This window comes from Arachis ipaensis, chromosome B4, assembly GCF_059453495.1.
Source record: "Arachis ipaensis isolate K30076 ecotype BB chromosome B4, ASM5945349v1, whole genome shotgun sequence".
Taxonomy (NCBI): Eukaryota; Viridiplantae; Streptophyta; class Magnoliopsida; order Fabales; family Fabaceae; genus Arachis; species Arachis ipaensis.
In genome coordinates, this window is record NC_142439.1 from 58,545,861 (window position 1) to 58,559,737 (window position 13,877).

Below are 13,877 nucleotides of genomic sequence, written 5' to 3' on the forward strand. Positions count from 1 at the left end.
GGATGATGGAGTGCTCTTGGTGCTCCATCCTTAGTTGTCCCATGTTGGAACTTAATTCTCCTAGGGAGGTGTTGATTTGCTCCCGATAATTCTGTGGAGGAAAGTGCATCTCCTGAGGCATCTCAGGGATTTTATGGTGAGAAATTTTCTCAAGCTCCTGTTGAGGTCCCTGATCTCTTGTTTGCTCCATCTTTTTCTTAGTGATGAGCTTTTGAGATGAATCTCTCCATCTCTCATGACTCAGAGGTAGAAGCTTTTGTCTTCCCTTTCCTCTTTCTAGAGGTTTCTTTGGCCTTAGGTGTCATAAATGGTTATGGAAAAACAAAAAGCAACACTTTTAACATACCAAACTTAGAAGGTTTGCTCGTCCCCAAGCAAAAGAAGAAGAAGAAAATGGAGGAGATGGAGGGAGAAGGTTTATTCGGCCAAGGAGGGTTTTAGGTGGTTATGATGTGTGAAAAGGAATGAGTGTTGGTTTGAATTTGAGTGGGTGGGTGTAGGTGGGTTGTTTGATGATTTTGGAGGAGTAATGGAGGTGATTGGTGGAAGTTATTTGGGGAAGAGTGTTATGAAAAGGTGTTAAGAGGAGAGAAGAAGTGGTGGGGATCTTGTGGGGTCCACAGATCCAGTGGGGCCAAGGACTTAACATCCCTACTCCACTTAGGCGTGTAAAATGCCCTTGCTGTGCAATCCTGGCGTTTAACGCCAGACTGCTGCCTGTTTCTGGCATTAAACGCCCAAATGTAGCCTGTTTCTGGCGTTTAACGCCAGGTAGATGCTTGTTTCTGGCGTTAAACGCCAGCTTGGTGCTTGTTTCTGGCGTTAAACGCCAGACAGATGCTTGTTTCTGGTGTTTAAACACCAGAATGCTCTTCCTCCAGGGTGTGCTATTTTTAATGCTATTTTTCATTCTGTTTTTGATTTTTCAGTAGTTTTTGTGACTCCACATGATCATCAACCTAATAAAACATGAAATAACAAAAAGAAAATAAAATAAATATGATTAAATAGCATTGGGTTGCCTCCCAACAAGCGCTTCTTTAATGTCAATAGCTTGACAATAAGCTCTCATGGAGCCTCACAGATAATCAGAGCAAGGTTGGAACCTCCCAACACCAAACTTAGAGTTTGAATGTGGGGGTTCAACACCAAACTTAGAGTTTGGTTGTTGCCTCCCAACACCAAACTTAAAGTTTGATTGTGGGGGCTTTGGTTGACTCTGCAGTGAGAGAAGCTTTTCATGCTTCCTCTCCATGGTTACAGAAGGAGATCCTTGAGTTTTAAACACAAGGTTGTCCTCATTCAGTTGAAGGACCAACTCTCCTCTGTCCACATCAATCACAGCTCTTGCTGTGGCTAGGAAGGGTCTTCCAAGGATGATGGATTCAACCTTTACTAACACGTTCTCTACTTGTCCATAAGCCTGTTTTCTTGAGTTGTCTGCCATCTCTAATGAGATTTTGGCAGCTTGCACCTCAAAGATCCCAAGTTTCTCCATTACAGAGAGGGGCATTAAGTTTATTCTTGACCCCAGGTCACACAGAGCCTTCTCAAAGGTCATGGTGCCTATGTTACAGGGTATTAGGAATTTACCAGGATCCTGTTTCTTTTGAGGTAATTTCTACCTATCCAATGCATTCAGTTCATTGGTGATCAAGGGAGGTTCATCTTCCCAAGTCTCATTACCAAATAGTTTGGCATTCAGCTTCATGATTGCACCAAGGTACTTAGCAACTTGCTCTTCAGTAACATCTTCATTCTCTTCAGAAGAAGAATACTCATTAGAGCTCATGAAGGGCAGTAGGAGGTTCAATGGAATTTCTATGGTCTCTAGGTGAGCCTCAGATTCCTTTGGTTCCTCAAAGGGAAACTCCTTATTGGTTACTGAATATCCCAGGAGGTCTTCCTCACTAGGATTCACGTCCTCCTCCTCCCTTGTAGGTTCGGCCATGGTGGTCAAGTCAATGGCCTTGCACTCTCTCTTTGGATTTTCTTCTGTATTACTTGGGAGAGTACTAGAAGGAGTTTCAGTGACCCTTTTACTCAACTGGCCCACTTGTTCTTCTAAATTTCTAATGGAGGACCTTATTTTATTCATGAAACTCACAGTGGCCTTAGACAGATCAGAGACTATATTTGCTAAGCTAGATGGGTTTTACTCAGAATTCTCTGTCTGTTGCTGAGTGGATGATGGAAAAGGTTTGCTATTGCTAAACATGTTTCATCCACCATTATTAAAGCCTTGTTGAGGCTTTTGTTGATCCTTCCATGAGAAATTTGGATGATTTCTCAATGAGGAATTATAGGTGTTTTCATAGGGTTCACCCATGTAATTCACCTCTGCTATTACAGGGTTCTCAGGATCATAAGCTTCTTCTATAGAAGATGCCTCTGTAGTACTGTTGGATGATTCCTTCAATCCATTCAGACTCTGAGAAATCATATTGACTTGCTGGGTCAATATTTTGTTCTGAGCCAATATGGCATTCAGAGCATCAATTTCAAGAACTCCCTTCCTCATAGGCGTCCCATTACTCATAGGATTCCTCTCAGAAGTGTACATGAACTGGTTATTAGCAACAATGTCAATGAGTTCCTGAGCTTCTCCAGGCGTTTTCTTTAGGTGAATGGATCCACCTGCAGAATGGTCCAGTGACATCTTTGATAGTTTAGACAGACCATCATAGAATATATCCAGGATGGTCCATTCTGAAAGCATGTCAGAATGACACTTTTTGGTCAGTTCCTTGTATCTCTCTCAAGCTTCATAGAGGGATTCACCTTCTTTTTGTTTAAAGGTTTGAACATCCACTCTAAGCTTGCTAAGCTTTTGAGGAGGAAAGAACTTGGCTAAGAAAGCCGTGACCAGCTTATCCCAAGAGTTCAGACTATCTTTAGGATGAGAATCCAACCATATTCTAGCTATGTCTCTTACAGCAAACGGGAAAAGCATAAGCCTGTAAACCTCAGGATCAACCCCAATGGTCTTAACAGTATCATAGATTTGCAAGAATTTAGTTAAGAACTGAAAAGGATCTTCTGATGGAAGTCCATGAAACTTGCAGTTCTGTTGCATCAGAGAAACTAATTGAGGTTTCAGCTCATAATTGTTTGCTCCAATGGCAGGGATTGAGATGCTTCTTCCATGTAAATTGGAATTTGGTGCAATAAAGTCACCAAGCATCTTCCTTGCATTGTTATTATTTTCGGCCATGTCTCCTTCTTTTTCGAAAATTTCTGTCAGATTTTCTCCAGAGAGTTGTGCTTTGGCTTCCCTTAGCTTCCTCTTCAGAGTCCTTTCAGGTTCAGGATCAGATTCAACAAGAATGTTCTTATCCTTGTTCCTGCTCATATGAAAAAGAAGAGAACAGAAAATATGGAATCATCTATGTCACAGTATAGAGATTCCTTATGTAAGTATAAGAAAGGAATAATGGAGGAAGGAAAAGATAATAATCCAAACACAAGGGAGAGGAATGAGTTTGAATTCTTGGGTGAAAAGAAGTGTTAGTAAATAAATAAATAAATAGAAGGAGATGAGGGATGAAATTTTCGAAAATAATTGAAAAGAAAAGAAAAATATTTTTGTTTTTAAATTAAAAATTAAATTTAAAATTTGAAGATTAAGAAAGGAAAATAAAATTAAATCAAATTAACATTTAAAACAAATAGTTAATTAAAAAGGAATTTCGAAAGAGGGGGAAGGGATTTTCGAAAATTAGAGAGAGAGAGAGAGTTAGTTAGGTAGTTTTGAAAAAGATAGGAATCAAACAAAAAGTTAAGTGGTTAATTGAAAAAGATTTGAAAATCAAATTTTGAAAAGGTAAGAAGTTAGAAAAGAAGTTAGAGAAGATTTTGAAATTGATTTTGAAAAAGATGTGATTGAAACTTATTTTGAAAAGATTTGAAAAAGAAATTTAAAAAGAATTGATTTTTAAAATTAAAGTTGATTACTTGACTAACAAGAAAAAAGATATGATTTTAAAATTTAAAGATTGAACCTTTCTTAATAGGCAAGTAACAAACTTAAAAAATTTTTGAATCAATCACATTAATTGTTAGTAAAGATTTTGAAATTATGAACAAGATAAGAAAAAGATTTTTGAAAATCAATTTAAAATTTTCGAAAATCATAAAAGAAAAATGAAAAAGATTTTATTTTTGAAAAAGATTTGAAAAAGATAGAACTTTTAAATTGAAAATTTGATTTGACTCATAAGAAACAACTAGATTTTAAAAATTTTTTAAAAAGTCAAGTCAAATTTTTGAATTTTATGAGAAGAAAAGGGAAAGATATTTTTTTTTTGAATTTTTAATGAAGAAAGAGAAAAACACAAAAAAGACACAATGCATGAAAATTTTGGATCAAAACAAATGATGCATGCAAGAACACTATGAATGTCAAGACGAACACCAAAAACACTTTGAATGTCAAGATGAACACCAAGAACTTATTTTTGAAAGATTTTCAAGAAAAGAAAACATGCAAGACACCAAACTTAGAAATTTTCAAACTTTAGACACTAACAAATTGAAAATGCATATGAAAAACAAGAAAAGACACAAAACAAGAAAATATGAAGATCAAACAAGAAGACTTACCAAGAACAACTTGAAGATCATGAAGAATGCAATGCACGAATTTTCGAAAAATGCACAAATTTTAAGAACATGCAATTAACACCAAACTTATGACTTGACACTAGATTCAAGCAAGAACAAATTATTTTTGGTTTTATGATTTTATTAATTTTTTTTTGGATATTTTTCGAAAATTAATTGGAAAAATAAGGATTTCAAAATTTTTAATAAGAATTCTAGGAATCTTGCAATGTTAGTCTAAAGCTCCAGTTCAGGAATTAGACATGGCTTACTAGCCAGCCAAGCTTTCAGTGAAAGCTCCGGTCCAAAACACTAGACATGGCCAATGGCCAGCCAAGCTTTAGCAGATACAAATCAGACATACAACAGCTGATACTTCGTCCAACTTCATTCTATGCTAATAAGTGGAAGCCCCAGTCCAAATGAATTAGACATGGCTTTACAGCCAGCCAGGCTTCAACATGCTTCATGAAACTCTAAAATTCCTTCTTAAAAATTCTGAAGAACATAAATTAAATTTTTTTTTTGAAAATTTTTCGAAAATAAGAAGAATAAAAACAAAAAGCTTAAAATTGAAATAAAATTACCTAATCTGAGCAACAAGATGAACCGTCAGTTGTCCAAACTCGAACAATCCCCAACAACGGCGCCAAAAACTTGGTGCACGAAATTGTGATCATCAACAATGGCGCCAAAGACTTGGTGCTCTCAAACGTGAATCACACTTTGTCACAACTTCGCACAACTAACCAGCAAGTGTACTGGGTCGTCCAAGTAATAAACCTTACGTGAGTAAGGGTCGATCCCACGGAGATTGTCGGCTTGAAGCAAGCTATGGTCACCTTGTAAATCTCAGTCAGGCGGATTCAAATGGTTATGGTAAATTGATAATAAAAATATAATTAAAACATAAAATGGGATAGAGATACTTATGTAATTCATTGGTGAGAATTTCAGATAAGCGTATAAAGATGCTTTCGTTCCTCCTGAACCTCTACTTTCCTACTGTCTTCATCCAATCATTCCTACTCCCTTCCATGGCAAGCTGTATGTAGGGCATCACCGTTGTCAATGGCTACATCCCATCCTCAATGTAAAAATGGTCCAATGCGCTGTCACTGCATGGCTAATCATCTGTCGGTTCTTGATCATACTGGAATAGGATTTACTATCCTTTTGCGTCTGTCACTACGCCCAGCACTCGCGAGTTTGAAGCTCGTCACAGCCATCCCTTCCCAGATCCTACTCGGAATACCACAGACAAGGTTTAGACTTTCCGAATCTCAGGAATGGCCGTCTATGGGTTCTAACTTATACCACGAAGACTCTAATATCTCGGACTCGGTCCCCTGTATTAGATATCTAAGAGATACTCATTCTATCTCATCTTCATGTAGAACGGAGGTGGTTGTCAGGCACGCGTTCATAGGTGAGAATGGTGATGAGCATCACATAATCATCACATTCATCATGTTCTTGGGTGCGAATGAATATCATAGAATATGAATAAGCTTGAATTAAATAGAAAAACAATAGTACTTTGCATTAATTCATGAGGAACAGCAGAGCTCCACACCTTAATCTATGGTGTATAGAAACTCTACCATTGAAAATACATAAGAACAAGGTCCAGGCATGGCCGAGAGGCCAGCCCCCATGATCTAAGAACTAAACGTCCCAAGATTCAACTAAAGATGTAAATACAATAGTAAAAAGTCCTATTTATACTAAACTAGTTACTAGGGTTTACAGAAATGAGTAAATGATGCAGAAATCCACTTCTGGGGCCCACTTGGTGTGTGCTTGGGCTGAGCATTAAGCTTTACACGTGTAGAGACTTCTCTTGGAGTTGAATGCCAGTTTGTAACCTGTTTCTGGCGTTTAACTCCACTTTGCAACCTGTTTCTGGCGTTTAACTCCAGAATGCAACATGGAACTGGCGTTGAACGACAGTTTGCGTCTTTTAAACTCGGGCAAAGTATAGACTATTATATATTTCTGGAAAGCCCTGGATATCTACTTTCCAACGAAATTGAGAGCGCGCCATTTGAAGTTCTGTAGCTCCAGAAAATCCACTTTTAGTGCAGGGAGGTCAGAATCCAACAGCATCTGCAGTCCTTCTTCAACCTCTAAATCTGATTTTTGCTCAAGTCCCTCAATTTCAGCCAGAAAATACCTGAAATCACAGAAAAACACACAAACTCATAGTAAAGTCCAGAAATATGATTTTTATTTAAAAACTAATAAAAATATACTAAAAACTAACTAAATTATACTAAAAACTATGTAAAAACAATGCCAAAAAGCATATAAATTATCCACTCATCAATATCATACCTTGATTTCTTCATGGGGAAGCCACGAAAATGTTAACAAAGTTAACGTACCGCCCTTGCTTTCTTTGGTTCCTTGTAGCGCTCAGTTGGTGAAGCCAACGTTGCGCCATGCCTTTGCTCTCTTGGTCTTTGCTCAAGTGCTCAATCAACGAACGCTCCGCTCCATTAGTGAGCGCTATGCTTGGTTCCTTTGAGTGCCACACTTTTCAATCATATGCCACGCTTTTATGGGCATGCTTTCCTTGTTTCTTTCTTTTCTTCACCTACAATCAATCAAACCAACCAAACAAAGCATCACCAAATTCACAAGATTCATAAATCATTCAAAAACTAATTAATTCTAGCTTAAACCTTGTGATTTTGTGTCATTTAATTGTTGGTTGATTGATTTAACATAACCATGCAAATCCACTCCAAATCACTTACTTATAATGCAAGAAAGTGCGTAAAATTTAATGAAACAACTGAGAAATGCTTGAAAAGCTAGCATAAGATGACTTGTCAAATGAAGACTTGTTGGCAAATGTTATAGCAATCTTTTGGCTCAATTTTGCTCAACATTTATTCACCACAGACACATGGCTCATAATTTCTTCCTAGGAACATTGATGCCCAGCATCTCTTTGGATCACTAAATGCTTTGTAGCTAGGTTGCTCTTGATAGTGGACTTTCGGTTGGCAATCCCAGATCAGTAGATTCAAGTGGCCAAGTTTTAAAATACTCCTCAGAACCTACTTGTCCAAGCATATCCTAGTACAAAAACACCACAGGCATATGTCCTAGGGTCCAAGCTATTGGTGTCTAGCCTTATTATTTGTTTCTTTGCCCATTCTTGGCTTTTCTTTTTCTTTTTCTTTCTTATTTGGCTTCATTCTCAAAGGATGCTCATTGATAACAGACTTTATAGCAACAAACTAATTCACACTTCAAAGAACATGTTATTATGCAGCTTTTGTTATTTGAGCTAACCATTAAATCAAACAAGTACCACCACTGAATTCTAATTCTAATTTCTACAATGTTGGGCAATCACTTTCTTGTTTCAAATATTTTTCTTTTATTTATGCAGAAGGGAAACAAAATAGAATTTAAGCAATTGATTGACAACAAGCACAATGCATATCACTTGTAAGAAAACTACTCAGAAGATGAAAGTGTAAAACATAAAGCATTTGGAGGTATCTCATGTTTCAGTTATGCATCTTCCTTATTTGATTTTAAAAAGGAAACACGAAAGAAACTCCACCACCTCCTAGTTGTCATGCTCTTTGCTCCTGCTTGATTCTCCTTTCTTCTTCCTCTTCTTGGTTGCATCCTGAGGTTCTTCAACAGGGCATCATCAATCCCAGATAGGGTCTATAAGACCTGAGAGTCCTGCTTCCTCTAACCCACGCTGCATGTGTGCTGTATGTTTCTAGGTTCTTGCTCTCTACTGGTCTAATAGCTCTTGGCATTGCTCAAATGGCTTGATCTATGGTTCCAGCGCTAGCATGCTGTGGACCAAGTAATCCAACTTTGATTAGGTGTTTATATCATACTCCATTCTATCATAGTGCCTATGCTCTCCAATGGTATGATATATGTTCTTCCATTGATATAAATTTTGAGTGTATTCCCCACACTTCGCCTATCGTAATAATAATCTATCATATGATTCTCGAAAATCTGCTGATTGCTCCCTTTGCCCATCAAGAATCTTTGTTTGAAATTTTTGTTGTTGAGCCATCATTTGTTGCTGCCATGTCTCTTGCCGTTCCATCATTTGGCGCTGCCAGTTCTCTTGCTGCTCTCGATCTTTCAGATACTGCTCCTGTTGCTGCAAGTATAGCTCTTGTTGCCTCAAATACTGCTTCTGTGCTCTCATGTGTTGTTGAGACATTTCTTCAATGTCTCTCTGCAATTGGCTCATGTCTATGGCACCAGGAGCTTGCTCTTCCTCCACTTGTGGTCTTCTTCTTCTTCCTTGGGCTCTTCCTTCCTCTTGGTTGTCATCATCAGTGGCACCTTCCATTAGTCACCTAGTGATCCCTTTGCCTCCTTTTACTTTCTCTATATCTTTATCTTCAAAGATCACTCCAGCCCTGTTGCACAGCCTCAGAATAGTGCTTGGGTGACCAAGCCTACTTGATTTATTTGTATTCTCTGCCATCTCTTGAGTGTTGTCTGCTATGAGCTGTGAGAGGTTGATTTCTCCTCCCTTTAAGATGCAACATGTCAGGATAGCTCGCTGGATTGTGACTTCTGAGGTGTTTCCAGTAGGGAGTTGATGAGTGGATATTTTATACGCTTTTTGGCACTGTTTTTACATAGTTTTTAGTATGTTTTAGTTAGTTTTTACTATGTTTTTATTAGTTTTTATGCAAAATTCACATTTCTGGACTTTACTATAAGTTTGTGTATTTTTCTGTGATTTCAAGTATTTTCTGGCTGAGGGACCTGAGCAAAAATCTTATTCAGAGGTTGAAAAAGGACTGCAAATGCTGTTGGATTCTGACCTCCCTACACTCGAAATAGATTTTCTGGAGCAACAGAAACCCAACAGGCGCGCTCTCAATTTTGGGCTTTCCAGCAATATATAATAGTCCATACTTTGCCCGAGTTTTGATAACGCAAACTGGCATTTGAACGCCCACTTTCTACCCTATTCTGGTGTTAAACGCTAGAACTGGCATAAAAGATGGAGTTAAATGCCCAAACTGGCACTAAAACTAGCGTTTAAATCCAAGAAAAGTCTCTATATGTGAAAGCTTCAATGCTCAGCCCAAGCACACACCAAGTGGGCCTGGAAGTGGATTTCTGCATCATTTACTTATTTTCTGTAACCCTAGCTACTAGTTTAGTATAAAAACTACTTATAGTGATTTATTTTATATCTCTGGATCATTTTTGAGACTATCTTTGTATCACTTTTGATCTGTTGATCACGTTTAGGGGGCTGGCCATTCGGCCATGCCTGGACCTTCATCACTTATGTAATTTCAACGGTGGAGTTTCTACACCCCATAGATTAAGGTGTGGACCTCTGTTGTTCCTCATGAATTAATGCAAAGTACTATTGTTTTTCTATTCAATTCAGGCTTATTCTTATTCCAAGATATTCACTCGCACTTCAACCTGATGAATGTGATGATCCGTGACACTCATCATCATTCTCACCTATGAACGCGTGCCTGACAAGCCCTTCCATTCTATCTGCAATAGCTTGAGTGTGTATCTCTTAGCCTCCATTCCGAAAGATCGGAGTCTTCGTGGTATAAGCTAGAATCAATTGGCAGCATTCTTGAGATCCGAAAAGTCTAAACCTTGTCTGTGGTATTCCGAGTAGGATCTGGGATGGGATGACTGTGACGAGCTTCAAACTCGCGAGTGTTGGGCGTAGTGACAGACGCAAAAGGATCAATGGATCCTACTCCAACACGAGTGAGAACCGACAGATGATTAGCCGTGCGGTGACAGCACATTTGGACCATTTTCACTGAGAGGACGGACAGTAGCCATTGACAACGGTGATCACCCAACATACAGCTTGCCATGGAAAGGAGTATGAATGATTGAATGAAGGCAATAGGAAAGCAGAGATTCAGAAGGAGCAAAGCATCTCCATACGCTTATCTGAAATTGTCACCAATGAATTACATAAGTATCGCTATCTTATTTTATGTTCTATTTATATTTTAATTATCAAAACCTCATAACCATTTGAATCTGCCTGACTAAGATTTACAAGATGACCATAGCTTGCTTCAAGCTGACAATCTCCGTGGGATCGACCCTTACTCACGTAAGGTTTATTACTTGGACGACCCAGTGCACTTGCTGGTTAGTTGTGTGGAGTTGTGAAAAGGAGTTGAGATTACAATCGTGCGTACCAAGTTTTTGGCACCATTGTCAGAGATCACAATTTTGTGCACCAAGTTGTTGGCGCCGTTGCTGGGGATTGTTCGAGTTTGGACAACTGACGGTTCATCTTGTTGCTCAAATTAGGTAATTTTATTTTAATTTTAAGCTTTTTGTTTTTATTCTTTTTATTTTTGAAAAATTTTCAAAAAAAAATATAAATTAAATTATTCTATGACTTCAGAATTTTTAAGAATGAATTCTAGAGTTTCATGATGATTTGTTGAAGTCTGGCTGGCTGTGAAGCCATGTCTAATCTTTTGGACTGAGGTTTCAACTTATCATCATAAGAGCTTATTGATTCCTATCAATCTTGCTGTTGAATGTAATGATATGCTAAAGCTTGGCTGGCCATTGGCCATGTCTAGTGTTTTGGACTGGAGCTTTCACTGAAAGCTTGGCTGGCTAGTAAACCATGTCTAATTCCTGGACCAGAGTTTTAGGCTAACATTGCATCATGCCTGGAATTCTCATTAAAAATTTTTGAAATCCTTATTTTTCTTTTCCAAATAATTTTTGAAAAAAAATAGAAAAAAAATTAATAAAATCATAAAAACCAAAATAATTTGATGTTTCTTGTTTGAGTCTAGTGTCAATTTTTAAGTTTGGTGTCAATTGCATCATTTTAATTTCCTAAAAATTTTCAAAAATTCATGCATGTGTCCTTCATAATCTTCAAGTTGTTCTTGATGATTTTCTTTGTTTAATCTTTGCATTTTCATGTTCTGTGTCTTTTCTTATTTTTCATATTCATTTTCAATTTGTTAGTGTCTCAACATTGAAAATTTCTAAGTTTGGTGTCTTGCATGTGTTTCTTTTCTTAAAAATTTTCAAAAATAAGTCTTGATGTTCATCTTGATCTTCAAAGTGTTCTTGGTGTTCATCTTGACATTCAAAGTGTTCTTGCATGCATTAGTTGTTTTGATTCATAATCTCTATGTTTTGTTTCAATTTGGTATTTTTCTCTCTCTTTATTAAAAATCCAAAAATAAAAAATATATCTTTCCTTGTTTTACTCATAAATTTCAATTTCAAAATTCTATCCTCTCAAATCTTTTTCAAAAATCAATTCTTTTTCATTTATTTTTATATATTTTCGAAATTTTCTTTTGATTTTCAAAATCTTTTTCTTATTCTTACTTCATATTTTTGAAAATCTCACTAACATTTAATGTTTTAATTCAAAAATTTTTCAAGTTGTTACTTGCCTATTAAGAAAGGTTCAATCTTTGAATTTTAAAATCATATCTTTTAATTTCTTGTTAGTCAAGTAATCAACTTTAATTTCAAAAATTAAACCTTTTTTTCCTTTTCAATTCTTTTTCAAAATAATTTTCAATCATATCTTTTTCAAAACTTAATTTCAAAATCTTTTCTAACTTCCTATCTTTTCAAATTTGATTTTCAAATCTTTTTCAATTAACTACTTGACTTTTTGGTTTGATTTTAAAAGTTTTCTATTTCAATCATATCTTTTTCAAAACAACCTAACTGCTTTTCTCTTTCTCATTTTCGAAAATCACTAACCACTTTCTCAAAAATCTTTTTAATTAAATAATTTCATTAGTTTTCAAATTTTATTTTGTTTCTCTTTTTAATTTTCGAATTATAATTGATTTTTAAATAAAAACAAAAATATTTTCCTTTTATTTTAATTTAAAATTCAAATTATCTCTCTCTCATCTCTTTTTATTTATTTATTTAATCACTAACACTCCTCTTCTACTCATAATTCGAACCCCCTCTTTTTCTCTATGTTCAAGTTTTTCTCTTCTCCTTCTTCTATTCTTCTCCTCTTCTACTTACATAAGAATCTCTATACTGTGACATAGAGGATTCCATATTTTCTTTGTTCTCTTCTTTTTCATATGAGTAGGAACAAGGATAAGAACATTCTTGTTGAAACTGAACCTGAATCTGAAAGGACTCTTAAGAGGAAGCTAAGAGAAGCTAAAGCATAACCCTCTGGAGAGGACCTGACAGAAATTTTCGAAAAAGAAGGAGACATGGCCGAACCCAATAACAATGGTGGAGATGCAAGGAAGATCCTTGGTGACTTTATTGCACCCTCTTCTAACTTCTATGGAAGAAGCATCTCAATTCATGCAATTGGAGCAAACAACTTTGAGCTTAAGCCTCAATTAGTTTCTCTAATGTAACAGAATTACAAGTTTCATGGACTTCCATTGGAAGATCCCATCAGTTCTTAGCTGAATTTTTGCAAATCTGTGACACTGTCAAGACCAATAGAGTTGATCCCGAGGTCTATAGGCTTATGCTTTTCCCTTTTGCTGTAAGAGACAGAGCTAGAACATGGTTAGATTCACAACCTAAGGAAAGCCTGAACTCTTGGGAAAAGCTGGTCAGTGCTTTTCTGGCCAAATTTTTTCCACCTCAAAAGATGAGTAAGCTTAGAGTGGAAATCCAAACCTTCAGACAGAAGGAAGGTGACTCCCTCTATGAAGCTTAGGAAAGATATAAGCAATTGATCAAAAGGTGTCATACTCACATGCTTCCAGAATGGAGCATCATATGTATATTCTATGATGGTCTGTCTGAGTTGTCAAAAATGTCATTGGACCATTCTGCAGGAGAATCTCTTCATATGAAAACCCCTGCAGAAGCTCAGGAACTCATTAAAATGGTTGCTAATAACCTGTTCATGTACACCTCTGAGAGGAGTCCTGTGAACAATGGGACACCTCAGAAGAAGGGAGTTCTTGAAATTGATACTCTGAATGCCATATTGGCTAAGAACAAAATATTGACTCAATAAGTCAATATGATTTCTCAGAGTTTGAACGAATTGCAAGCTGTATCCAACAGTACTAAAGAAGCATCTTCTGAAGAAGAAGCTTATGATCCTAAGAACCCTACAATGGCAGAGGTGAATTATATGGGAGAACCCTATGGAAACACCTATAATCCTTCATGGAGAAATCATCCAAATTTCTCATGGAAGGATCAACAGAAGCCTCAACAAGGCTTCAACAATAATGGTAGAAGAAATAGGTTTAGCAACAGCAAGCCTTTTCCATCAT

The 13,877-nt window shown here is 36.7% G+C and overlaps 2 non-coding genes across 2 annotated transcripts; one reads left to right on the forward strand and one right to left on the reverse strand.

The window, feature by feature from the left end:
• Nucleotides 1–2,717: 2,717 nt before the first annotated feature.
• Nucleotides 2,718–2,821, forward strand: LOC148567710 (small nucleolar RNA R71). Its single transcript, XR_015883109.1, has one exon. It is a non-coding gene; the product is annotated as a small nucleolar RNA R71 (small nucleolar RNA).
• Nucleotides 2,822–13,243: 10,422 nt separating this feature from the next.
• On the reverse strand, nt 13,244–13,351 carry LOC148567711 (small nucleolar RNA R71). The gene has a single exon (XR_015882713.1). It is a non-coding gene; the product is annotated as a small nucleolar RNA R71 (small nucleolar RNA).
• Between the last annotated feature and the right edge of the window lie 526 nt (nt 13,352–13,877).